The sequence below is a fragment of the Aotus nancymaae genome, unplaced genomic scaffold (assembly GCF_030222135.1).
Source record: "Aotus nancymaae isolate 86718 unplaced genomic scaffold, 86718_ANA_hifiasm-v0.15.2.pri h1tg000053l, whole genome shotgun sequence".
NCBI classification, from domain to species: Eukaryota; Metazoa; Chordata; class Mammalia; order Primates; family Aotidae; genus Aotus; species Aotus nancymaae.
This window is the reverse complement of record NW_026988467.1, coordinates 4,915,680-4,943,007: the sequence shown is the minus strand read 5'-3', so window position 1 is coordinate 4,943,007 and position 27,328 is coordinate 4,915,680. Positions and strand designations below refer to the sequence as shown.

Sequence of the window (27,328 nt, the reverse complement as noted above, 5' to 3'; positions counted from 1 at the left end):
AAGAGGCTCCAGAGGTCCCAGCAAAGAAAGCCAGTTGCTCCAGCTCTGATTCCTGCCTGGCAGTGCTGAGATTTTTAGTTCTTATCCAGAAATATTAGGCTATATCCGTCGCACCGAAAGAACAAGTTCCTGCTTCATCACAGAAAAGACTCTGTATTTGGTGCAGGGAGTGAACTCTGGGCAAGGGTACAGAAAAGAGCGGTGCGCAGAGGTCTGCTTCTGGTGACCCAGGTTGGCCTCCTGCTGAAGACATGAGGATGACAAACGCATAATCCAGGGACAGACGCTGACCATCCTAAGCATTTCACCCAAGAAAATAAAAACTTACATAATAGTTCTACAAATGCATGCTTTGGTAAAAAACAGTACAAGGAGCCGTCTAGTTAGAGCCTTCTAAGTATCAATATGAACTTTACAAAAGTTAGTTGCAATGATACCCTACCTTCAAGTGGGGAAAATGAGAGAACATTTGTGGCCACATAGAAGGCTATAAATATATATAGTTTATATGCTGGGGGGTGTGTAAGTGAATCTTAGACCCAGAATTGCACTGAGCTATCAGCCATATCCTTCCCAGAGAAACTAGAAACTTTCTGAGGGTGTGGAAAAGCAGGGCAAAATAGGAAAAGGTAAAAGCAAAAAAAAAAAACAAACCTTTGACAGACAAAGTACCAAATCGGCTGTATCAAAAGATTCAAAATAACGTGGCAACTGGGCTGAGGTTCCCCAACTCTTAACCCCCTTGGGTAAGTCCCATAACTCCGGGATCTAAAGACTCAGGCAAAATGAGGTCTGAATAATGTCTTACCTCTGGTGCGAGTGCGAGTCTCAGCTTCCTTCCAGTGGTAGTCTCCTATGTGACCCACCCGCCTGTTCCCTCCTGGAGGCTGTGTGCTGCCCTGGATGGGGGCTTCTGCTCAGCCCAGTGACCACTACTCTAGACCAGTGGTTTTCAAATTTTAGGAAGGCTTTTTAAAACAGACTGCTGGGTCCTATTCCCAAAGTTTTTGATCCAGTGGGTTTGAGTGAGACCCAGAATTTGCATTGCTAACAAGTTCCCAGGCGGTGCTGATGCTTCTGGTCTACGGCCATATTTCAAGAACTGCTGCCCTGGGCCGGGCGCGGTGGCTCAAGCCTGTAATCTCAGCACTTTGGAAGCCCGAAGCGGGTGGATCATGAGGTCAGGAGTTTGAGACTAGCCTGACCAACATGGTGAAATCCCGTCTCTACTAAAAATACAAAAATTAGTCAGGCATGGTGGCCTGCGCCAGTAATCCTAGCTACTCAGGAGGCTGAGGCAGGAGAATTGCTTGAACCTGGGAGGCAGATGTTACACTGAGTGGAAATCGTGCCACTGCACTCCAGCCTGGGCCAGAGTGAGACTGCATCGGAAAAAAAAAAAAAAAGAACCGCTGCCCTAAGGCCCCAGCCTGTTTCCACAGTCAAAGAATGACTCCTCTCTCCTCCACCCAAGTGCCTGTTAAAGAATGATCCCAGAACCACCTGCTCAAACAGAAGCATAGATTCCTACCCAGCTTGGGTATGTGAGACACTACCTCACGCGAACCATGCCAGAGCCATCCACAGTAGCGCTGTTGACAATAACTGGGTGCACATGTTCTTCTCAAGCACCCCACCAGCTCAGATCAGGCAATATCTGAAAATGACTTAAAACGCAGCCACCTGCACTGCTCTCTGCAACTGACCAAGTACTCCTCTACCATTCCCATTGCCTCTGACCTCTTTATCACTTTTTCCTTTACTCGGCTGACAAAACAGGCTGTCTTTCCAGCTGTCTGTCTCTGACTCTTGTGTTTCTCTAAAGCAGTCTGTTTTCCTGGATGGTTCTAGGGAAGGAGGAAGGATGCATTCCCCTTCATGCAGAAGTTCCTTCCCACTACCTTCCAGACATGCACGTGCACGTAAATCTCCAGACAAAAAGTCAATCATTCTGATGGCTCTTGTAGCGACAGTCTGGCTCATGATTCATTCAGAGCTTCTCTTCATGAACCTCTTTCTCCCTACACTCCTTTTTTTGTGGAAGCAGCAGTGTTAGCCTGGGCAGCTATGGGACAGTGGAAAGAATGCTGGAGCAGAAACAAGAGCCCCAGGTTAAATCCTGTCACTGTGTGACCTTGGAAAAATAATTCCCACTTTGCACATCAATTTTCTCATCTGTAAAATGGGGATATTTATATATATACATCTTCTTGTTGTTTGTGAGGATGCAATAAAATAATACGTGCAGCCTTTTTAAGGGGTAGGGCTCTCTTACGCCTGAGCTATTATTAGACTGGGGCCTTCTGCCCAGCCATATCTGTGGGAGCACTGTTAAAAATTAAATTTTTTTTGAATAATTTTAGATTTACAGGTAAGTTGCAAAGATCGTAGAGTTCCCATATGCCCCTCACCCAGTTTCCTCTAATATTAGTGTCTCATGTAACCATGGCACATTTGTCACAACTAAGAAGCTAGTATTGGTATATTAGAGCTATTAACTAAAGACTTGAATCTGATTATAGCACTTTTTCCATGAAATGTCCTTTTTCTGTTCCAGGATCTAGCCCAGGATCCCACATTATGTTTAGTTTTGAAGTCTCCTTAGTATCCCTGGATCTGTGACAGTTTCTCCATATTCCTTTACTTTTCAATATTTTAACAGTTTTAGGCCGGGTGCAGTGGCTCATGCCTGTAATCCCAGCACTGTGGGAGACCAAGGTGGGTGGATCACCTGAGGTCAGGAGTTTGAGACCACCCTGGCCAACAAGGTGAAACCCATCTCTACCAAAAATACAAAAATTAGCTGGGTGTGGTGGTATGTGCCTGTAATTCCAGCTACTCGGGAGGTTGAGGCAAGAGAACTGCTTGAATCCAGGAGGCAGAGGTTGCAGTGAGCCAAGATTACACCACTGCACTCCAGCCTGCCAGCCTGGGTGACAGAGTGAAACTCCATCGCAAAAAAAAAAAAAAAAAAAAAAAAAAGATTTGAACAGTTTTAAAGAATACTAGTTGGGTTTTTGTAGGCATCCCTCAATTTAGGTTTGCCTGGTGTTTTCTAATCCTTAGACTGGGTTCTGGGTTTTAGAAAGAATATCAGAGGTGAGGCACCCTGCTCATCACCTCCATTATCAGAGCGTACCTGGTGAGTCCTGGTGAAGGTAGTCTCCATCATTTGGTAAAGGCAAGTCTGCTACACTTCTCTACCATAAAGTTACAATTTTTCTCTTTCCATTCTTGGAACTAAGTTACTAAGTCTGGTCCCAACAACAAGAGGGTAACTAAGTTTCACCTCGCAGTTGGGGGAGTATCTACATAGATTATTTGGAGTTCTCCTGTGAGGAAGATTTGTCCTTATTTATTTAGTCAATCACTTATTGATATCAGCATGAACTCCTGCACATTTATTTTAAACTCTGGGTCACAACCTGATACTATTATTTATGTCATTGCTCCCAGTGTTCCAGCTTTGGCCATCAGGAGCTCTTTCCAGCTGACCCTCAAGCCCCACTGACGTGCCCTCATCATTTTTTCTTCCTTTTAGCAATTCCTTCCTTTCTGGCATTACAAGATGCTCCAGATTCACCTCTTCTTTTGCCTGTGCCAGTCCTAGAACTGTCCATTTCTCTAAAGAGTGGAGTTTTGGTTCTTTTTACTGGAGAACGGTATTTAGAAACCAAGATCTGGGTGCTGGGGTGTTCACTGCTATTAAGATATCATTGCTTCCAGGCCTTCTCAATGGACAGAGCTAGGAAGTATACATACATATAACCATCCATGTATGCACACTTATCTAGAGTTATTTCTGTATCTACCTGCATACACACTAATGGAAACGTGAGTTGCTACTGATGTCTCTGTGTCTAATACAGCACGGCTGTATTTATTAGAGCCCTCTGAGGACATTTTGTTTTTGGTAGAGCTGGGGTATTGCTATGTTGCCCAGGCTGGTCCTGAACTCCTGACCTCAAACCACCCTCCTGCCTCAGCCTTCCAAAGTTCTACAATTACAGGTATGAGCCACCATGCCCAGCTAGCATTTAAAAAATAGATTAAATGATGATGAAAGTAACTGTGTGTTACCTTGCTATAAAAAAAAAATATATGAAATGCTGAAAAGAAACTTTATTGATATGTTAAACTAAAAAAAAAAAGACTTTTAGGCTTAATTCTTGTATCTCAAAAGTATAAGCATAGGGTATAATATAGTAGTATATTCATTTACCTTATTATACATCAATTCTTAGATTCCAATAATATTAGAAAGCATAAGTATAAATAGAAATAGACTCATAGTCCCAGAATAGCTTTGAGTATTACAAAGATTGGGAAGAAGATGAAAAAACTCTTCCAACTACTAAGTGGCCCAAGGTCAAGGAATGGTTACTTGGGGCTTTAGATTCCTGCCCCACTTTTTTTTTTTTCTGGGTCTGCCCCATCCTAGCCTCTCCATCAGGGCTGTTACACAAAGTGTCACACAGCACAGTCATGGGACATCCTTTTCTCTTTCTCTGACAGGGATTCCTAACCTTCAAAGGGACTCACTTTAAAATGTCCCATATTAAAATTCACTTAAATGTTTAAAATTCCTGAGCAGTGTTTTAAAGACAGAGACGATTTCATGAAATCAGACACCCACAGTGTGTTCTAAGTTTAGAAGGGCTGGGATTGGCTGCCGTAAAAGTGGAGAATCCCGAGTGTCTGGGCGTCTGCTGTGAGTAAGGAAGTGTCTATGCCAGGAAACCAACTCCTAGCCAGATTGCCCAGGCTCTCAGGCCCCAGCTGCACCTAATGCTTCCTCTCGACTTTGCACAACTCACTTTCAATCTTCAAACCTAATTCATTTGCCTGGTTGTACTAAGCAATACACCATGAGGTGGTTCCTGATATTTTATCAGATAATTTAGTTTAAAAAATTCAGTCCTTCCTCTGGCTGGATACAGGGGCTCGCACTTGTAATCCCAACACTTTGGGAGGCCGAGATGGGTGGATCACCTGAGGTCGGGAGTTCATGACTAGCCTGGCCAACGTGGTGAGACCCCATCTCTACTAAAAATACAAAAAAATTAGCTGGGATGGTGGTCCACGTCTGTAATCCCAGCTATTCAGTAGGCTGAGGAGGAAGAATCGCTTGAACCTGGGAGGCAGAGGTTGCAGTGAGCTGAGATCTCACCACTGCACTCCAGCCTGGGCAACAGTGCAAGACTCCATCTCAAAAATAAATAAATAAAATAAAGTAAAATAAATCCCTCCTCCTGAACATACAAAACAAAATGTAAACTCTTTGTTGTGACACAGAATGGAATGTTCTTTACCAACTGTCCTAGGCTACGTTTTTCGGGTTATCTCGTAACTCAATGTTCTCCAAAATTCCTGGTTCACCACCAGGAATTTTACTTACCTCTGGGCCTTTGCCAAGGCCAACTTTTCCCTCATCTATCTGGTGAACTTCTTAACTCCAGAGTGTAGCACGGACATCATTCCAGTATTATTAATAATAATAATAGCAGCTACTGGACATCTACAGTAAGCCAGACACTCTACATGGATTATGTCTAATCCTCAAAATGACTGAAAGAAAGATTTTCCCTTTCATTTTCAGATGAGGAAACTGAGGCTAAGAAAATCTGTTACTCATCCAGGAGCATACCACTTGTAAGTATCAGGGCAGAGATTTGAACACAGGCTGGACTGCAGACCAATGTTCTTTCTGCAATGTCTGGTAAACATTTTGCCCTGGGTCCTAACAGTCCTGAGCAAATGAAGGGATAGTTCTTTTCCTACGTGTCATTCCTGCTAGAGGCTAGACCATGAGCTTTTTGAAAGCAGGGAACTTGTCTTGTATCCCTAGCACCATTCAGAGAACGAGTGTGTGTGGAAAGGATTATTTTCTAATTTAAGCTCCTGGAAGCCTATTTATTGATGAGGTCATCCAAACTCTGGGGCAAGAACCCTGAGCAGCCTCCACACCCCCACAGTGCAGTCCAGGTGGCTCATACACCAATGAGCAGTTTTATCACCTGTCCAGGGGCAAGGGAGGATGGTCAAAGTGATCCGAGGCCGGCAGAGCTGACGTGGAAAGCAAGTGTGTCTGGCTGGCTGGTCTGCTGTCAGCTCAGGGGAGGAAACCACGCAGCTATGGTGAAGACTCTGGAAGCTGGGAATGAGCTGACTTCTACACAGGCACAAGCTGGAATTTCCCAGCAATGTCACTTTTCTATAGCCACTGAGTTTCGCATGAAAAATACCAACCCCTAAATATAGCCTGGTGGTTCACGCCTGTAATCCCAGCACTTAGGGAGGCTGAGGCAGGTGGATCACTCAAGGTCAGGAGTTCGAGACCATCCTGGCCAATGTAGCAAACCCTAACTCTACTAAAAATACAAAAATTAGCTGGGTGTGGCAGTAATCCTGTAATCCCAGCCACTTGGGAGGCTGAGTCAGGAGAATCACTTGAACTCGGGAGAAGGAGGTTGCAGTAAGCCGAGATCACACCCACTGCATTCCAGTCTGGGTGACAGAGTGAGATTCCACATCAAAAAACAAAACAAAACAAACAAACAAACAACAAACAAAAACAAAAACCCAACCCCTAACTTTGAGATATTCCCCCTTTTCACCAGAAAAATGGACTACCTGGAATACAAATGCCTGGCAGCCCCCCTTCATGAAAGGAATGGCTTTTGTTAGCTACCAAAGTGTTTAACAAGCCAGCCACATTCAACTGTTGTATAAACATGGTTTCAACTGGGTTAAACAAAAGAAGCACTTTCTAGAACAGCCCAGAAAGTGTCCATGAACCTGAATGCCTGCACATCGGCTAATGAATAATATCGGCAAACATGAGAACTTGTTATCACAACAGCTGAGCTGAGCCATCTCGGGTCTTGTTGCCAGAGGAGAAGAAAAAGTTTTGCCTTGGCCGGTAAATGAATGAAGAAGCAGTCGTCAAATACCATCTGCTATTTTAAAACACGTTATTTGTAGCTCAAGTGCACATGTGCTCCCCCGCTGCCATCCATCTCTCATTCCACTCGCAGCCCTTGGCTGCCCTGGCAGGGAGAGCCGAGGAAGCAAAGGAGGCATGCCTGGACTATTTCTGTAGAGCGCTGTGAGCACTGCTGAGGAAGTCTCCTGCATTTTTCAGGAATCTCAGAAGGACGGGGAAAATGAAGTCACTTAATTCCCTCCCAGAATAAACGCGGCCACAAGAGTATATTAAGCGGCTCCTCCCCGGCAAGGCGTTTAAGATGTCCAAGTGCAGAGGGAAGGGTAAAGGCCGGGGAGAGATAAGGCACAAGCTGTACCACTCTGATTTTCCAAAGCAATGGCTAAATTTAGCCGGAGAAAAAACTGCCATACGCCACTTTTTAAAAACCTCCGACTCTGTGCACCCAAACACTAGAAGTGGCCATGAGCGGTGCCGCTGAGGCCTCTTCATTTGCGGTGATTCTGGCTCCGTGTTTCTTCTTCTTGGACTTTGTTTTACACTATCCCCATATTCAGTCTTGGGCTTGTAGAGAAAAATCATCTAGGATGCGGCCAGAACAACAGACTAACAGCAATTAGAAGACAAAACGTAACGAGGGCGGCAAAGCACTTGACAATGATTTCTCATTTGGAATCTTTCAATAGTAGAGCTAGAGGGTTCTGAGGGTGAAAACCTCAAACCTGTTCTCCAAGGAACATGCACGCAGCCACATCACAACAAAGCCTCCAGCACCACCCAGGAGCTACCTCTGCTGTCAGCGAAGTCACAAATCCCACTAAAGACAAAGGTAGCAAAACTGCAGCTAATTAGCCTGAGTACAAAAGAGATTTGGAACTCCAACACAGATTCTGGACCTACCTTTAAAGAGTTTACAAAAGAGGAAAACATCTTAAAGTTGGCTAACTTTGCAGAAAACAAGCTGGGAGCACACTGCCTCAATAGTTTCAGTGCACAGTGGAAATCAGAACTATTATAAACAAGAACTGAGACAGTCTGAAGTAAATGAATGCAGAAGAATGGAGAAAGCATATTACTCCTAAGACTAATGAGGTCTTTTAAAAAAAAAAAAAACAAAAAACTGCTGTCTGGGCGCGGTGGCTCACGCCTGTAATCCCGGCACTTTGGGAGGCCAAGGTCAGGAGTTTGAGATCAGCCTGGGAAACATGGGGAAACCCCATCTCTGCTAAAAATACAAAAATTAGCCAGGGAGGGTAGCATGCGCCAGTAGTCTCAGGTACTCAGGAGGCTAAGGCAGGAGAATCGTCTGAGCCTGGGAGGCGGAAGTTGCCATGAGCTGAGATGGCATCACTGTACTATGGCCTGGGTGACAGAGCAAGACCCTGTCTCAAAAAAAAAAAAAAAAAAAAAAAAAAAAAGTGCTGTAATGAGATCTGGAGATGAACAATGAATGATCTAACCTGGTCATGAAGGTGTGATTTAAATGGGTTATATAAAAGAAAATGGAAAATGGAAGTCCTAACACTTAGGAAGGGAAGCTGAGAAGACAGAAAGGACAGAGGACATGGGAATTGTCAGGAGGCATGGACACATTAATTACGCACTGGCGGGTGTTCTGTGGCGCCTACGTCAGGAGGCGTGGACACATTAATTACGCACTGGCGGGTGGTTCTGTGGCGCCCACGTCAGGAGGCGTGGACACATTAATTACGCACTGGCGGGTGGTTCTGTGGCGCCCACGTCAGGAGGCGTGGACACATTAATTACGCACTGGCGGGTGGTTCTGTGGCGCCCACGTCAGGAGGCGTGGACACATTAATTACGCACTGGCGGGTGGTTCTGTGGCGCCCACGTCAGGAGGCGTGGACACATTAATTACGCACTGGCGGGTGGTTCTGTGGCGCCCACGTCAGGAGGCGTGGACACATTAATTACGCACTGGCGGGTGTTCTGTGGCGCCCACGTCAGGAGGCGTGGACACATTAATTACGCACTGGCGGGTGTTCTGTGGCGCCCACGTCAGGAGGCGTGGACACATTAATTACGCACTGGCGGGTGTTCTGTGGCGGCCAGCATGACCAAAGCACCACTTGAAAGCCTTGGGGAAGAACTATGGAGAATCCGGCCAGAATAGACTCATTCCACAAATGTTCACGGAACACCCACTGCTGGCTAGGACCGTGCCAAGGCTGTAGGGAACAAGGGTGAAAGAGACAACTCAAGTTGTCAGCCGCTGGGACTACAGAAACCAAACACGACACGAGCCTTTATCTCCAGAAACTCAGTCTCATAGACATGAACGTACAGAAAAACTGTGTTGGCTCAACGAGCCAGTGCCTACGTTCATCCCAGTCACTGCTGCATTCCCGAGGCCTAGCGGAATTCCGGGGACACAGCAGACTCTCTGTAGATATTTATTGACTAAATTGATTTAATTTCAACTGTCTGAAATATATGTGAACCTCCAGAAGGACAAGGTACAGAAAAATATGTGGAACACATATTTGTTTCCACGAGTCATTTCTACGATGGGCTTTGTCTTAGCTAAGTTACTAAAAGCCACCTTTTAGCTAATTCTCTCAAATACATCAGTTTTGTTTTGTTTTTTTGAGACAGGGTCTCACTCTGTTGGCCAGGCTGGAGTGCAATGGTGCAAACATGGCTCACGACAGCCTCTACCTCCAGGGCTCAACAAATCCTTCTGCCTTAGACTCCTAAGTAGCCGACCACAGGCATTCACCACCACACCTGGCTAATTTTTTGTATTTCTGATGGAGGTAGGGTTTCACCATGTTGCCCTGGCTAATCTCAAACTCCTGGGCTCAAGTGATCCTCCTGCCTCAGCCTCCAAAGTGCTGAGATTACAGGTGTGAGCCACTACATCTGGCCTCAAATTTATTTTGTTACATGGACATATATTGTACATATCTATTGCATACAACCTGATGTCTTGAAGTACATGTATGTTGTAGAAAGATTAAATCTAGCTAATTAACACATGTACTACATGGTAAGGTACTATGTACAAATGTACTACGTAGTACATTTGTTAATTAAATAACATAGCTAACATTTTTGTGGTGAGGGCAATTAACATCCACTGTATTATCCATGTCCAGGGATACAATATATCGTGATGAACTCGAGTCAGCAGGCTGCACAACAGATCTCCTGAACTGATTCCCCGTCTGTAACTGTAAATACACACTCTCTGACAAACACCTCCCCGACGCTCCCATCACCAGCCTCTGATAATGACTATTCTATTGCCCACTGCTGTGAGATCAACTTTTTTAGACTCCACCTAGGAGTGACATCATGTGGCATTTGTCTTTCTGTGCCTGGCTGATTTCACTTCACCTAATGCTGTCCGTATTCAGCTCTGATGTCGCCAATCACAGAATTTCATTCGATTTTAAGGCTGAATAGCACTCCACTGTAGACACAGACCACACTTTCCTTACACATTCATCCACGGATGGACACTCAGGGTGCTTCCGTTATCTGCTATCGTGAACAGAGCTGCAATAAACCCAGGAGTGCAGATCTCTCTCCGACATCCTAATTTCATTTCCTGTGGCTACATACTCACCACATGAGTGGTGGGATGGCTGGATCTTCACTAGTTGTGTCGAGCGCTCTCTCCACACATTATTTAGAGGGCTGCTGTTGGCAAGGCTTGGCTCTCAGAACTAATTGTAGGGGGACCATCTGCACAGATGGTCCCAACCGTCTTGCTAACTTGTGAGAGTTAAAGCCCAAAATGTTCCAAAAATATGTATTTTTCTAAACACTGGATTCTACAGAGAGACTTCTGTTCCAGAACTCACAAGCTTATTAATTATAATTTTTTCATAGTGCTATAAAATCTGGAAAACATATAGGTAAATAAGTCCTTCCAACTTCCCAAAAATAAGTCCAACCTAACATAAGTCGAATGAAATGTATATATTTTAAAATAAACAGCTGTATTCTGGATAAAATGTCTGTCCAATATTTTATCTTTATCATTAGGAGCTAATAAAATAGATCCTAATGGATGAAATGATTTAAGAATACTAGCTGGGGCAGTGTCTCAGGCCTGTAACCCCAGCACTTTGAACTCAGGAGCTGAAGACCAGCCTGGGCCACACAGTAAGACTCTATCTCAACAAAACATAAAAAAATTAGCCGGGCATGGTGGCATGTGTCTTTAGTCCCAGCTACTCTAGAGGCTGAGATGGGGGGATCACATGAGCCCAGGAGATGGAGGCTGCAGTGAGCTACCATCATGTCACTGCACTCCAGCCCAGGCAACAGAGTGAGACCCCGTCTCAAAAACAAAACAAAACAATTTTATAATTCATCATAGACCTTTCTGATAAACATGATATTTTTAAAAAGTCAATGTACCATTTAAACCTTTTATTCAGAAATAAACGATCTCCCCAAGGGAAGCACAGGGTTTTAGAAAATTCTTAGTCCTTAAGCTTCTTTCGAGTAGCGTCACGATGCCTGTGAGGATTCTTTCGTGTCTCAGCTCCGTATGCCACGTCAGAGTACATCAAGGGATGCTCTCCCATGCCGGCACAGCACTCACTTCCTGAGTCTGGGAGGAGGTAATTTAGGTAAGTACTATGTATCCCTTAGCACTCCACCGATAGACCAGAGTCATCCTCCAATTCTTGCAAATTTCCAATCAGTGAGGCCTGAACAAATGTACGAATCACTGAGGCCAGCATTAAAACATGCCTTGGATTACGTAGAAAAGCAAAACACTTAGGAGTGCTTTTTGTGAAAGGGGGATGTGGCTGGGCACAGTGGCTTACACCTGTAATCCCAGTGCTTTGGGAGGCTGGGGTGGGAGGATCACTTGAGCCCAGGAGTTCAAGGCTGTAGGGAGCCACGATTGTGCCACTGCATTCCGGCCTGGACCAGAGAGACTGTGCCTCAAAAAAAAAAAAAAGGTGTGGTTATGAGATGCAACTTGACTTCATCCAGTTTCAGGGACTGTGCAATCTGGAGAGACTTACAGAAGCCCCCTAAGCGGCTGAGGAAGCAGTTAAAGGAAGAAAAGGTTAATAGCCAACTCTGGTGGCACTGGGCACTATTTCCTGGAAGCCTCTCTCTGGAATCCCTAATACCTCCAAATGCTCCTCAGTCTCTTGTTCTCTGCTCTTCCCCTCTTTTCCTGATTTTCCTTCCCTGTCCCAGCTCATTCCCCTTGAACCTCTTTATTTCCCTCCCTGCCCTCACTTAACTGGTAACAATCCTGCCTGAGGTGGCTAACAAAAATACTTGATTAATAACAGATTAGACAAAAATCAGGACTCATGAGAGACAAGAATAAAAGCAAGCTCCGGTAAAACTGTTACATAGAAAACACAGACTAAACTCTCCAACATGGTGAAATACAAGTCCCAAATTGGACTGAATGTAGCAAACGAAGCAAAAAGCGGGGCAGTGAGTTTCAAGATGACACTACGTCAGTTGCTTTGGATAGCATGACTTTCCTCGGTACTAAGATCTGAAAGGAATTTCTCCCATAGGTTCTAATAAGAAGGATACTGTGAGCCGAGTACAGTGGCTCACGCCTGTAATCTCAGCACTTTGGGAGGCTGAGGCAGGCAGATCACCTGAGGTCAGGAGTTCGAGACTGAATTGGCCAGGTGTGGTGACATGCTCCTGGAGTCCCAGCTATTCGGAGGCTGAGGCAGGAGAACCACCTGAACCCAGGAGACAGAGGCTTGTGAGCTGAGATCATGCCCAATGCCAGAGCCTGGGCCACAAAGCAAGACTCTGTCTCAAAAAAAAAAAAAAAAAAAAGGAAGGATGTTGTGATTTAATAATTTCTTTTTTATTTCTTCTTTTTTTCCACTTTCTAAGGGTATAGAAAAGCAGATTTAATAGATTTCAACATCCTTGCGATAAAGGCACTACTAGGTTTCAAGTGACTGTTTATTACTGTTTGGCATTAAAGACACCAAAGCACCATTTCATCAAAGCAATTCAGCAAAGGCCCAGTGGGGTCCAACTTCACAGCTCTCTGATGAATTGGCTTAAGGGTAGACCATTCAGAGGAATACATGCCAATTTCTAACTCTGAAGGTAGATGAGTCGGATGTTTTAAATCTCTCAAAGGAAAAGCCTCCTAGAGTTCGCTGGCTTTAAGCTGCATGTTACTACATCACTCTCAACCTTCTCTTCTGCAGGTCAGTGGTCCTTCACTTTTAAAAAAGTCTCTTTATTGCAATGAATTAACATGCTATTTTCTTCTGTTTTCAGGAATGAATGTACCTGGAGTTTGGCTAAAAGTCAGTGTCCTGCACAGATATCTTTCCACAATTCTTGGTGGAAAGAGAGAGTAGCTGCCACATTTTGAAATCTGTTCAACCATCAACACAACAATCAAGTGACCGCTCAGCCCGTTCATAACTTGGCCTCTTCAGTGTGGACCCCTGAGTGACTGTGGTGCTCACTGAGCAATATCCTCTACGCTGATAGAAAATAGACAGATGAGAGAAATTTAAGAGAAACTCAAGCTCCCTTGTTAGAAAAGAACCCTTAACAACAATTCTTATGCTTTTTGTTCATGGGCTCTTTGACAATTATAAAGGCTGTGAGTCCCTTCCTAAAAAAATACATACGTATAAGATCTTGCATTCAATTTCAGGGGGCTCAGAGAACCATGCCACAGGCTCACAACTATTCTGTGAGGATGGTCTACTGGGACATTTCCCAGGTTGCAACTGTAGCACGTTTATGAGCTACTGATCAGCAGACCATAAACACAAAATGCCGTATCTAAGATGCTTTGGAAATACCAGGTGAAACACAAACACATACATTTACACTTCATCAAGGGAAGACTTTTCCGAACTCTAATACGCTAATACACGCTATCATCTGATAACAGCCAACGGCAGGTGTGTTTCCTAAACGTATGTGAACCTTTTTGTGCGGTGGGGGGTGGTTCTGATAAGCATTTCCTGAAACTACTGCTCCCACAGGAGAGTTTGGGAAGGAAACTAACCCTGAGGATACCTTTTTGATACAGACAGTCTCCAGGTTAGGAAAGTCTCGGTCCACACTCTTCCTCTTTTTCTCATCAGGCTCAGGTGCTACTCCAGCCTAGCGCGGACTCCAATAAAACTACATGGATGAATGATGCATGCCACCCAGAGACCTCTGTGGGAAGTGGTTTTTGACCCAAAGTCCCCCCACTACCCTTGCCTCTCCCCCATCTCAGCAGACTCCCTCACTCGCTGTGTGTGGTCAGCCAATTCCACTTCAGACAATCTTTGACAGACAGAATCACCTCTTCAACCCACACTCTCCTGATATGGTTTGGCTGTGCCTCCCCCCAAATCTCATCTCGAATTGTAGTTCCCATAATCCCCACGTGTCATGGGCAGGACCCAGTGGGAGGTAACTGAATCATGGGGGTGGGTTTTTTCCCTGTGCTGTTCTCATGATAGTAAGTGTCACAAGATCTGATGGTTTAATAAAGGGGAGCTCCCCTGCACACGCCCTCTTGCCTGCCACCATGTAAGACATGCCTTTGCTCCTCCTTCGCTTTCTGCCATCATTGTGAAACCTCCCCAGCCATGTGGAACTAAGTCCGTTAAACCTCTTTTTCTTTACAAATTACCCAGTCTCGGGTATTTCTTCATAGCAGTATGAAAATGGATGAATACATTTCCTTATCATTGTTTTAATTATCCAAGGTACCTCAGAAAGGTTTCTCTCACTCTCTTTGTTCCATCTGGGAATAAAAATAAGATTAGGTTGGGTGAGGTAGCTCAAGCCTGTAATCCTAACACTTTGGGAGGTGAGGCAGGTTGACTGCTTCACCTCAGGAGTTCAAGACCAGCCTGGGCAACATATGAAACCCCGTCTCTACAAAAAATGCAAAACTTAGCCGGGAATAGTGATGTGCCCCTGTGGTCCCAGCTACTCAGGAGGCTGAGGCGGGAGGATGGCTGGAGCCTGGGCAGCAGGGCTTGCAGTGAGCTGAGATCGTGCCACTGCACTCCAGCCTGGGTGAAGAGTCAGACCCCGTCTCAAAAAAAAAAGATAGTAATTACAATGAATAATGTTGGAGTTATGTTATCAATAAATTTGTATTACTTACTTTATCCAAATTTATTCTAAAACATTAGAGAGCCAGACTGCATTTTCAGGGAACCATTTTGAGTTCTACCTTGTGAATTAAGAATCTTCACCAAAACCGTTTCCATTTACCAGTTATTTTATATATTTTCTTATTTAAGCAGCATCACTTAATATATAAGAGTGGGGTTCACTCGTTCATTTGTTTTACAACACATGCTTGTATATGTTGACAGACTGTATACATTATGTAGTTCAGTGTTTTATAATATCTATATATGTGTGCACACACATTAATTATTTTTCTCCTGCAAATGCAGAATATCTGTAGTGGGTCCCAAAAGGTTTTTGTTCTCAGAACTGAGGGACTATAACCTACCTGCTATTTATTGCACTGTTTTTCTGGGAAATAGTATTCAACTGATTTATAAGCTTTCAGAATCATCAGTTTAAGGTTAAGTACTTCCTATTTTTTACATTATTAGATAAAACATCTTACACACACACACACACACACACACGTGCACCAGGGCCACTGGTTCTGGCTAAACTGAAATGGTTTCTTTCACTAGGAAAGAGGATTTTTAAATAAATTCTTTGTTGATTAATCCAAACCACAGTGTATGATACTAAGGAATTGAGCCAAACTTTCTGGAAATGGTCCTGGAAATTGGTAGTCAATATCCATTTAAAGATTCACTAAAAGATGATAGGTTCTGGTTCCTCCCTCTCATTTAAAACGGGACCATGAGAATAAAAGCAGGGAAGAAAGCCCTAGAGTGAGTTTCCGTGGCTTCAGGATAGTGTTTTCTTTAGGACCATAACAATCAAGTGTGAGGATAAAAACGCATCGGTTCCTTCACAGTTGGCCCCACTAGCATCCCTTCCTTCCTCCCTGATCAGGGCACCTTGCTTCTTCCTTGGGGAGTGCAATGGACTGAATGTTTGTATCTTCCCAAAATTCCTATGTTGAAATCCCAATTCCCAGTGTGACAGTATTAGAAGTGGGGCCTCTGGAAGGTGATTAGGTCTTGAGAGTACAGTCCTCATGAATGGGATTATATACGGGTGCCCTTATTAAAGGGACCCCAGAGAGCAATTTGCCCTCTTTCCACCTTATAAGGATATAGCAAGAAGTTAGCAGTCTACAACCCTGAAGTGGCCCTCACATGCTGGTACCCTGATCTTGGACTTTCTCAGATTTTATGAGAAAGACATTGCTGTTGTTTACGGGCCACTTGTCCAGGGTACTTTGTTAGAGGAGCATGAACTGAGGAACTATACCCGGTTTAGGTGGCACAGAGCCCAGTGCTTGACTCCAGGGGTGTATGAGCCATTTCCCCTATTCAAGAGATTAGACACGTGACTCAAGATGGGCCAGTAAGAGATGAAACATTTCCTGGAACTAAAGAGAAAGAAGAGCTGTCTTCCTAGAGTCATTTGCTAATTTGGCAGACAATAAGCCTGGAGCTCAGAGTGGGCCATCTTGCTGCCATATTGGGGACCCTTCCCTGCTTGAGAATAAAATTAACATAGAGGAGGAGAGTGGGATGGGGGCCATGGGGGAGGCCCAATGACATCATTGGGCATCTAGAGCTAGTTCTACCTGAAGATAACACTAATTCTGGACTTCATAAGGGTCAATAAAGTCGTTTTTGTTTTTTTTTTTTTGAGACAGGGTCTCACTGTCACCCAGGCTGGAGTACAGTGGTATAATCATGGCTCACCGCAGCCTCAAACTCCTGGGCTCAAGCAATCCCCCTGCCTCAGCCTCCCGAGTAGCTGGGACTACAGGTGTGTACCACCATGTCCAACTATTTAAAATTTTTTTTTAAGATGAGGTCTTCCTATGTTGCCTAAGCTAGTCTCAGACTCCTAGCCTCAAGAGATCCTCCTGCCTTGGCCTTCAATGTGCAGGGATTGCAGATGTGAGCCACCACACCTGGCCGAATTCCCTTTTTGTAAGCCAGTCTGAGGTGGAGTTCTGTCACTTGCAGCTGGAAGAGGAGTCGAAAGTCAATCTACTGGCCGGTGCGGTGGCTCACATCTGTAATCCCACCACTTTGAGAGGCTGAGGTGGATGGATAACTTGAGGCCAGGAGTTCCAGACCAGCCTGGCCAAAAAGATGAAACCCCATCTATACCAAAAAATACAAAAAATCAGCTGGGTGTGGTGGTGCATGCCTGTAATCCCAGCTACTTGGGAGGGTGAGGCACCAGAATAGCTTGAACCTGGGAGGCGGAGGTTGCAGTGAGCCAAGATGGTGCCAGTGCACTCCAGTCTGGGCAACACAGTGAGAGTCTGTCTCAAAAACCAAAGTAATATAAAAAGTCAATCTATTAACTGAAATGTAGATCCTTTTGCTAAGTAATTATTAGAAAAGTTCTGCTTCCATTTACAAGTAAAAAATTGTTATTCAATATCATTAAATATACTTTAGTACACAAATGTTATTAGAATTTCTCTACAAAACATGTAATAAATGACAGCAGCAATAAACTGTCTTGCTTATTTCAAACACTGATTCAATGTTGACTGCCCAAACATTCAGTAAGACAAGAAAAGATACAATGAGCTCTGGCCTGGCTGGAGACCATCTGTTGAATTTATACATATAGAGGTATCTTAACTCTTTCAGGCCTTAGGTGAACCACAGAAGAGAATCACAGCAGAACAGCAGAATTGAAAGAGAATTAGGAATTATCCAGTCCAGTGGCTTACCACTTTTTTAAAACTGTGGCCCACAGAAAGAAATAGAAGGCAGCACATATGCCCCCATACAGAAACAAAAAAAGCTTTCCAAATCAATACGTACCCTTTCTATGTGCAATGCACTCTGATTTTAAAATCTGATGGTGACCATGCTTTTCGGAACCACTAATGGGTTTGGAAAACAGGTAAGAGATCCAGAAATACAAGGTAATTTACACCTAACGTTTCTCATTTAGTGAATGGTAGAGCCGAAACAAACACCCCGTGCCCATCCTGCTGTATTATATGAAAGAAAACAGCTGTTACCTACACCCATCCCTAGACAGCAGCCTTCTGGCCAATCTTCTAAGTCTGGGAAAACGATTCAGGAGTCAGGCCTATTTTACACTGGTACAGTGTCCAAGATTTTCAGGGTTACCTCAAGACCACTTAAGTGAAAACTCACATCCACCAGGGACCTTGATGATGATTGACCTAAATGACCAACAGGCGAAACTGAACCGAAGGCACGGAGTAGGATCAGGTTTGTCTTGGGCTTGAAGAAACACACAGTCTCCTCACCCTATACAATGAGTAGCACCACGCTGGGTAATTTCTTTGCAACTAACAGTATGTATGAAACTTCAATTCCCAGATGGTATTATGCTAGGTATAGCAGAAGACAGCTTTGGTGCCGCCCCTCCACACCTCATAAGCAGCCGCTAATCTAATCTGGGAGGTGAGAAAAAAGGCTTCATTAATGAGATAAGACTTGAGTGAGGCTCAGAGAAAAAAGACATAGAAGTGAACACGGAGTGTGCGTGAGGGTAGGCACACCAACACACCAGCCTGACTTCACGTGATGGGGGCTCCTGCCATGTGGCTGGGGACAGGGCGAGGCTGGCTGGAGACTGAAATATGACTTAGGGGATGGTGAAAGTCAGGTCAAACAAGAAAGGTGAAAAACACAGAGAGACTGATTAATTTTAGTAGTTGATAAATATGAGTTTAATATAATGGAGAAATTTATTTACATGGCTTATCATCACTTCCCATATTACAAACACATTATATAGCTTTACAATCAGCACTTTAACTCCTAGAACCATTTACCCTGGTTAAACTACTTATACTTTACCTTATTCAAAGTAATACTTAGTCACTAGTTTTAATTTGCTAACCAACTGATGTATATAAGGTGCTTCGAAGATGAGCCGACCAGTCTGTCCACATTGTGTCTAAAGCTATGCTCTATTTTCAACGTTTACAAGACAAAATAAAATTAAGCAAATTACAGGCATCATGATACTTTCTAAACTAAAATTTCAGTTAGTATATGCAAGGAACTTCACTGAAATGAAACATTAAACAAGATCATACTGGCATTCTCTTCCTTCACTTTTTTTTTTTTTTGAATCAGGGTCTTGCTCTGTTGCCCAGGCTGAAGGGCTCACTGCAGCCTTGAACTCCTGGGCTCAAGTGATCCTTCTGCCTTGGCCTCTCAAAGTGCAGAGATTAGAGTTGAAAGCCACCACGTCCGGCTATTTTTTGTTTTGTTTTGTTGAGATGGGGTCTCACTCTGTTGCTCAGGATGGAGTGCAATGGCACAATCACAGCTCACTGCAACCTCCATCTACTGGGCTCCCACCTCCGCCTCCTGAGTAGCTGGGACTATAGGCATGTACCGCCACGCCTGGATAATTTTTGTATTTTTTTTGTAGGGACGGGGTTTCTCCATGTTGCCCGGGCTGGTCTTGAACTCCTAGGCTCAAGTGATTCCCGGCCTTGGCCTCCCAAAGTGCGAGGATTACAGGTGTGAGCCACAGCACCCGGCCCTATTTTTAAAGACACTATTCACAAGGTATTATCATCATACCATATACTGCTTGTGGGGTGAAGAGTAATTATTCCCTGATGGCAAAGGCATCTTGTCTGTCATACTAACCCAAATGTAGTCACATCAGAGAAGAGCAAAGAAAAGACGGTCATTTGACTTCAGGCCAATTCATTCAAGAAGAGGATAAGACTATAACTGAAGGTCTCCATGACTATGAATGCCAACGCCCCCATGACATGATGTGACACTATCCATTGGTGTCACCCAGCAGGCTAACAAGCACTTCCAAAATGTTAAATGTGACTAATATTAACACATAGTCTTTAATGTAATTCAATACATCACATCTGAAATTCTCCCACCATCACCCCTGTAACCTCAGCACTTTGGGAGGCCAAGGAAGGTGGATCACCTGAGCTCATGAGTTTGAGCCCAGGCTGGGCAACATGGAGAAGCCCCATCTCCACAAAAAATACAACAGATTAGCTGGGCATGGTGGTGTGCACCTATAGTCCCAGCTACCCAGGAGGCTGAGGTGGGAGGATCACCTGAGCCTGGGAGGTGGAGGCTGCACTGTACTTAGCCATGATCATGCCACTGTGTTCCAGCCTGGGCAACAGAGTGAAACCCTGTTTCAAAAAGAACCTCACACCTTTCACTCGGAAAACTTTCATGTCAACCAATTATTTAACTTCATGGTCTTTCTCATATGAAGTCAATAATTCTCAGTTCCACCTGTTCTCCACGTACTGGCTTCTAGAACAGCCCCACATGAAGATACTGCAGCAGCGACAGCTCTTCGGGAAGTCTTAGTTCAGTCCTAAATAGAAGACTGAAGAGAAACCTGAAATAATGCATGCGCCAGGGTATCAGCAAAGCCAAAGCCTTAAATAATACAAGACTGTTATTAATGACTGCATGAAATACTGTATTTCCATTTGGGTTGTTCAGATTGTAATTAATCAGGACGACCTCGTCAAGGTCCCTCAGGAATACACAGCCATTCTCTGCTTGTTTTCACTACTAGGTTAAATTTATTTATGAAATACATACCCTGTAAGTAAGTGCTATTTTCTAGAACATTAAACATTATTACTCTCTAAATCTAATACAAAGAAAAACAGAAACATAAATTTATTTGCTAGTGTCCAATTCTGGCCTTGGAATAATAACTATCTTCTTCTAAACACACAGCAGGAAAAGTGTGTCTGCATAATGCATTTCTCTTAACCCGGTTCCCGGCAATAGTTTCTCGGTAAGACACAGATTCTGTAGGGAAACTGAAGTTTCTCAAAGCAGGAAGAGAAAAAGATTCCTTTGTATGTAGAGCCAGACATTTTATCGATAAAACTTGGGAGCACAATTTAAAAATGTCAGGGTTTGTCCTCACTGGTGGAAAAAATATAATGCATTCATTCAAACAACCAAACACATGAGGCACTTCTGTAGTTATCTGAGGGCACCTCTTACGTTAACTGAGTCGGCTTCCGGGATTAGATACATCAGGCTGCCAAGAGAAATCGTATCAAGTAAAAGTGGGCAAAACAGAAAACGGACTTTAAAATTGTCGTCCTTCCCTGGTGAGGCAACTGTTTAAGAAGATAAGTCTGCAAGAATATCATCATTTCAGAAATCTGTTCTGATACCTGATTTGTAGGGAAAATGCTTTTTATGTCTGCAGTAATCTACAGAAATCGAAAAAGTCTCAAACACTCGAACGCCATCAGCGCCACCTCTACCGAGGCACAATACCTAGAAACCAAATCATGAAAGGTCCGAAAACGCCAAAAGGCCACCCCGAGCGTCTATCCTGGCCCATCTGCGTGTGGAACGTGCTCTCCTGTCGCCAGTCTGCAGGGAAACAAAGCTCTCAGAAGTTCTCCCGGGCCTTCGGTCCACTTTCGGGACTGCACTCTGCGCGCGGGTGAATCGAGCGTCCCTCCCCTCCCCTGGGCTGCAGGCAGAGGTAGCCCCCGCAGACCGGTCCCGCACCCCGCCGCGGAGCGCAGGGCTGTGTCCCCACCTCGCCCCCGCACCTGCCACACCTGCCAGCCCAGGGACACTGGGAGCCCCGAGGGCCCCGCCGCGGGATGGGGGCAGCGCTGGGTCCCAAAAGCCCAAGGCGAGGAGGCACCAAGCGCCCCGAACACACCCGCCGCGGGCCGGGCCCCCGTGCACCCCGACACCGCCCCAGCCCCGCCCGCGCGCGCCCGACACACGTGTCCCCGCCCTCGATCCGGCACAGACACGCGCGCGCGTCCAAGCACCGCTCCAGAAGCGCGTCCGGCCCGCGCGCGCACCCGGACACGCGTGGCTCTCACCCGCCGCACACGCCCCTCGCACAAACAAACACGCGCGCCCATCACGCCCTCGGCCACTCCAGGCACAGGCCCGGCGCCCCACGCACGCTCGGGCGTCGACACACTCGCGGCACGAACACGCGTGGCTCCCACCCACTCGTCGCCCAAACGCAGCCCCTCCCCTCAGCCCCTTGCACCTCACACTCACTCCCCACTCTCGCCCCAAAACACGCCCCTCACACCGGGCGCGCCACTCCCGCATCCCCACACTCCCCACTCGCGCCAGAAACGCGCGCGCGCCCTCGCGGCCCCTCCCCGCCGCGCGTAAACACGCCGGCCTGCGCACGTTCTCCCAGCCTGGTCCCGCACACTCGCGCTAGAAACACGCGTGGCCGCGCACCACGCCCCCGGCCCGCGAGCATGCGTGCCCCCACGCCCCGGCCCCGCGCGCGCCCCCGCCGGCCACCGCCCTCGCCCGCACGCGCCCGCCGCCTCGCCCCGCGCCGCAGCACACTCACCCGGACCTGCTGAGCTCGGCTCCCGCTCGGTCACGCTCCCGCCAAGCCGCCGCTCCCTAGCTCCCGCGCCCCGCCCGGCCCCGCCCGGCCCGGCCCGGCCCAGCGCCCGCTCAGCTCCACTCGCCGCAGCTGGAACGACTCGCGGGGCTCGGGGTACCGCGGTCTCCCCGCCACTGCCCGAGTGCGCCGTCCGGACCAATGGCGAGGCGCGGTGGTGAGCTCACCGGGCCCGGCCCCACCCCCCCGGCCGCGCGGCCCAATCGGAGGGCGCGACGTCACCCGGAGCCGGGCAGAGGCAGGTGCGGGGCGCGGAGCCGCTCGGCGCGGGGACTGCGCCGGAACTGCGCCCGAGCCGCGCTGGACGGCGGGGGCCCGGCCAGTGGGTGCGGGCGGAGCGCGGCGCGGGCGTCCCCGCGCGAGTCCTGGGTCCCAGACCCTCGCGACGCGATCCCCGCCGCCCCGCCCGCCTCAGCGCGGCCCGCGACGGGGGCGGCCACGGTCCCTTCGAGGCCGGACGGCTCCGACCCCGACGGCGGCGCCCGCTGCCCGGCCCGACGGCCTCAGGAGCCCCTCGCGGGCCGCCCGGTTCCCTTCCCGCGGGGCCGCCCCGCGCCTGCCCTGCCCGCCTCCCAGCGCCGTCGGGGCCGCCCGAAGCTCCGCGCCGAGGGCCCCGCGTTCCCGGGCTCGGGCTCCCTGCGCGGCCCCGGCGCGCCCTGCGGCGGCGGCGTCTGCAATGCAGCCGGCGGGAGGAGCCGGCGCTGCGCAGCGAGCGGAGGAGCGCGGGGGCCGGGCGGGAGGAGGGGGCCGGGGGCCGAGGACCCAGGGAGGGCCGGGGCGGGGCGGGGCGGAGGCTCCGGCTTTGGGGGGGTGCGGCGCTCGACCCCCCTTAGCTGGAGTCTGGGCCTCCGCCCACCCTTTGGGTCTAACCTCCGCGGTCCAAAGTTCCAGCTCCGGCCTTGCGCACTTGGGGACTTCTGCGTGAGGTCCTCGCCGCGGCCACAAACCCCAAGCCGCACCTCTTCATCGAGGCTCAGGTCTCCGCGCAGCCGTCCCGAGCGGACCCCCTTCCTTTCTTCCTCCCCTGTGCTGTTTGCACTCCCACTGGCTCGTGCAGAAAAAGTGCCTGACCCCAGACCGTGATGAGACCGCCTGTTTTGTTTTTGTTTATATATATACCTAGTCAAGTATCTGTAAAATCGGCCATGCCTCTGCCATCTGGGTAAAAAGGTGTCTCAACATTGTGGGTGGAGTCTCTTTTCTGACCCTACCCAAACGCACACAGAAACAACCCCAACATTTGCAGAGCCCTTAAGCCTGTACACCCAATGAGGAATCGCTGGTTAGAGGCCGCGTGAAGGACACCCTGACCAAGCTGGGTCCTGCCCGTGCCGGTAGATCGTCCATGGCTTCCCTTGGGGGCTCCATCCACTGTAAACCGAGCAAGTTCAGCTCCTGTTACGAAGCCTGTCCTGGCAAAGCCCCAGTACTTATTCCAATCCTGCTCTAGGTCAGTATTTCCTCTACACTTGTCTCAACCCCTCCCCGCCCCCCGCGTGTCACCACACAGGACCCCTTTACCCACCCGCCCTCCTCACAACTCTGCTATGCACCTCCTCCCCTTTATCTGCTAGGGAGACTTCTATGCATTATCAAGGTCCATCTCAAACCTGGCCACCCTCAGTGGCTTTTCCTGACGCCCTCAGCAGAACCGAACCCGCAGCTCTGTTATGTTGGTGTGGCAGTACACAGTGAGTGGGTTCTGTTTGTTTCCAGGGCGGCAATGAAAGGGTAATCATCAGGGACACGTGGGAAACAACCACCTGGGTTCAGAGTGGGCTCTTGCTGGCTGTGCGCCCTTCTCTGCGCTTTCGTATCTGTGGGGCGAGAGTTAAAGGAATCAGTAGGTGGAAGTGCATGTGCGAGTGCCTGGCATTGCTGTCTATTCAGAGTTAGCTACTGTTGCCAGCTTTGCCAAAACAGAGTACCTGGGGGTGAGGAGTAGTGGCTGGAGGCTGGGGTGGGGTTGGCTTCTGGTTTCTGGTGCTGTTTTAGTCTTGACCTGGGCACTGGTTTTGGTTTGCAAAAACTCATTGAGTTGCATACTTAGAATATGTGGACTTTTCCATATATCCAGCAAATTTCCATATGTCCAGCATACATTAATAAAAAGTGTTTCTGAATGTTAGTTGTTTTTAGCTAACAGCCAGACAGCCCTCGTCTCCTCGAGAACAGGAACAAAGCCTGACTTATCCCAGTAGCTTGCACAGTGCTGGCTGGGCACACTCTTAAGGGCTCAGGTGATGGTTGTTGAATTGCTCTGAATGGATTGTGAGCAAGAGACCAGCAGGGGTGGAGGCTGACTTGAGAGACAGCGCCTGCCTTTATACGCTAAAGTGCGGGGAACTCGTGGTGATTTGGATCCGGTTCAGTTACCTGAAACCCAGTTAAAGAGAAGGAATCTCCAGTCTTTTCTCTCTGAGGTGGGGAAGTTCTTTTTCCTGTGTTTTTTTTTTTTTTTTTTTTTTTTTGCAGATGCAGGGTTCAGCCCTGGCATCCCAGTGTCTGAGGAGGGGCCTCAGGGGTACCCACAACCCCTCACCCTTCCTCCAGCAGCCCCACCTCTGCCGGGCAGGTGGGACAGGTGGGGTTGTGGCTGCAGCAGCCCAGGAGGCACTGGCTGAGCCCTGCTGAGTGGGTTGGGGTCAGGAGCCGCCTGGGGTGACGTTTCTGCATGGAGACTGTCCTGGTACTGTTCCTCAGCTGGGCTTCTTCTCCTGGAGTGCCTACTACTTTGAGTCCTCACTGCACCACAGGAGTGGGAGGCTTCCTTGGGCCCCTTTCTTGGAAAGTCAGAGCTAGGGCGGAATGAGCTGGGTGCTCCTGAGGCAAGTCCGGAGCTCTGCCAGCGCCCTAGAACCAAATCTCCATAGGTGGTTCCTTGTGTTCCTTTCTTCCAAGTTAGAAAATGAGAGAGTAAGGCATGCGCATGATCCAAGCATATTGTTACACCGGGTTTTTATCGGGCTTTGAGTATACCTGGGTTGTTTTGTAAAAGAGAAAAAGAAAACTTGACTCAGTTATGAGTCCATTGGCAGGACCCAGATCAAAGGCAATTTTTGTCCCTTAAAGCAGATACAGCCAGGCACAGTGGCTGACACTTGTACTCCCAGTACTTTAGGAGGCCGAGGCAGGAGGATCACTGGAGTCCAGGAGTTTGAGATCAGCCTGGGCAACATAGTGAGACCTCTCTACAATTTTTTTTAAAATTAGCTGGGTATGGTGGTGTGTGCCTATAGTCCTTGCTACCGGGGAGGCTGAGGTGAGAGTATTGCTTGAGCCCAGGAAGTTGGGGCTGCAGTAAGCCATGATCATGCCACTGCATTCCAGCCTGGGCAACAGAGCAAGACCCTGTCTTGTAAAGGAGGGAAAAGCAGATACTGGGAGTTGCTGTCTCAGCCCTAAGCCTGCTGAGGGCCTCAGGATGAACCCAGGGGATGGATCCTGTTGCAGAGGAAGCAGAAGGGAACTTGAGTCTGAGGGACGCTATTATCTGCCTGCTGTTGTGCTAGGCACTCACAGTGCTGCTAATTCTCCTGCAGGTAGGATATTCCACAGAGGGTAAGACAAAGGCTTCACAAAGTCAGATAACTTGCTCAAAGCCACACAGCTGGGATGCAGTGGGATCTGGATTTCAACTTCAGAGACTGTGCTCATTCTCCCCTATTCCAAGCACCTAAAAACTCTTACCATTAAGTAGATATCATTGTTTAACAGAACAGGCTGGAAATTTCTACAAAGGATTTTTTTTTTTTTTTTTTTTTGAGACAGGATCACATTCTTGCCCAGGCTGGAGTGCAGTGCCATGACGTTGGCTCTATGCAGCCTCACCCTCTACAAAGGAATTTTACTAAGGTAATTAAAGTTCAAGATGCACAACAGAATATCCAAACCAACTGATTTCATTACACCTGTTACATTTCAATACACTCCAGGGAAATAGTGATCATTAATATTATATACCAAATATTCCTGGTTGCTATCCCTGGGGGTGCTTTGCACTGGCCTGAACCCTTTGAAGTTAGATGTGACCCTGTGACTTTTTTGGGTCAATGAAATATGAGTAAATCTGATGTGTATTATTACAGATAGAAGCTTTAAGAGCCAGTAACCTGCCCATCACATTCTTTCCCCCAGCCCTGGCAATTGTGCAAGTTTGTTTATAGGAAGAGGTAGCCTCTGCCAGCCTGGGCCTCTGTGTGACCATGATGAGTAGGGTTCTGCCAAGCAATTGGAGTTGGACTTGTACCGTGAATGGGAAATTCAGTCCTGAGATTGAATTGGTTGTTACTGCAGCATAATCTAACCTCTCCTGTCTGATAAGAAATCAGAAGTTTCTGCATATATCAACTTCCAGCAAAAGAAAAAAAATCATAGGATTCTGCTCAAATTAAGTGGCAATTTAAAAATAAGAGCAAGATACATATTCCGTATAATTTTTAAGGCTTGAAGAAGTAGAAAACATTTTAAAAAGCCACAGATAAAGCTGACAAGGCAATTCAATGGGGAAAGAATAGTCTTCAACAAATGGGGCTAGGACAATGAGCTATCCACATGCAAAAGAATGAAGTCGAACCCCTGCCTCACACCATATATAAAATGTAACACAGTGGATCAAAGTCCTAAATATAAGAGGTAAAGCTACAAAACTCTTAGAAAAAAATTTGTCAGTAAACCTTCATGACCTTGGATTCGGCAATAGTTTCTTAAATATATCAAAAGCACAAGCAACCAAAGGAAAAAATAAATAAATTGAACATTATCAAAATTAGAAACCTTTGTGCTTCAAAGGGCAACATCAAGAAGTAAAAAGACATTTCACTAAAAGGGAGAAAATACTTGCAAATCTCACATCTCATAAGGGACTTGTATCTCGACTATAAAGAG

The 27,328-nt window shown here is 47.0% G+C and overlaps 1 protein-coding gene across 18 annotated transcripts in view; it reads right to left on the bottom strand.

Moving 5' to 3' along the window:
• The window catches only part of CAMTA1 (calmodulin binding transcription activator 1), a 964,678-nt gene that overhangs the window by 41,230 nt on the left and 896,120 nt on the right, over positions 1-27,328 (bottom strand). For 7 of the 18 annotated variants that reach the window (XM_021669893.2, XM_021669894.2, XM_021669895.2 and 4 more), the window contains exon 1: positions 22,385-22,539. The exons of the other annotated variants lie outside the window; for them this stretch is intronic. The gene's annotated coding sequence lies outside the window, so the exon portion shown is untranslated. Of the gene's footprint in view, positions 1-22,384; positions 22,540-27,328 lie in introns of those variants that run through there. 18 annotated transcript variants of the gene reach the window in all.